Below are 905 nucleotides of genomic sequence, written 5' to 3'. Positions count from 1 at the left end.
TTATTTATTGGCGTGGCATACGCTTCCATTTTTCTCCTTTTTTTCGTCGCTACAATTTGCTCCATCTTTTCTATTTTTCGTCTATACTCGCGAGCTTCGGTCTGCTGACGAGGCGAATTGCTTTGGAGATTTTGGACTGATGGGGTCGCGTTAAGCCAGAATGATGAGAATTAAGGTTAGCCGAATTGTGCCTGGCGCCACGTGAATTGAGCCCCCTTTCGGTATATACTGGGTCTTTATATTCCCCCCCCCCCCATCCGGATAGTTGATTACCAATCATTAGACGCCCTGATAGCAATGAGGGTGACGTGCATATTCTGATTGGGATGTCACGTCTTATGTGGGCACATGATTCGTCACCATTCTTTTCGATGTGATGGCCGATAAAAAGCACTAGGGAAATGTGTTCATAATGCTGCCGTTGTCATTGCGTACTTACGCTATACCTCGGTCTTCCCAGAACCCGAACATAAGTTTGTGTGGACGAGTAAGTTACCGATGTTAATGATAGATCTATGTATAATGGCAGATTGGTAGGCCTTGTCTTCTTTTTATCTGTTGCAATTAACTCCCTAGCCTCAAGACATCAATTTGAAAAGTTTGTTCGCAAAAACAAAGTCCATTTTTGAAGATTTTGAAGTACGGACACTGTCATAAAGTACAAAATAATACCCTTTAAATGATATATTGGTCACTACATATAAAGGTAAATTTTTGAAGTTATGGTCAAAAGAAGCAAAAAATTGTTTATTATTCTCTTTATTTTTCTTGACCTTCAATCGCAAATATCTCCATTTGGCAAAAATGGACTTATCGGTTTTTGCTAACAAACTCTTCATTTGTTGTTCCTGCCTAATTACCGATATACCTAAATGATCAAGAGAGTGGTGAATGATCAAAATTCA

The sequence above is a fragment of the Diadema antillarum genome, unplaced genomic scaffold (genome assembly GCF_040938485.1).
Source record: "Diadema antillarum isolate AM-2024a unplaced genomic scaffold, OU_Dant_1.0 seq00001373_RagTag, whole genome shotgun sequence".
NCBI classification, from domain to species: Eukaryota; Metazoa; Echinodermata; class Echinoidea; order Diadematoida; family Diadematidae; genus Diadema; species Diadema antillarum.
This window is presented reverse-complemented; position numbering follows the sequence as displayed.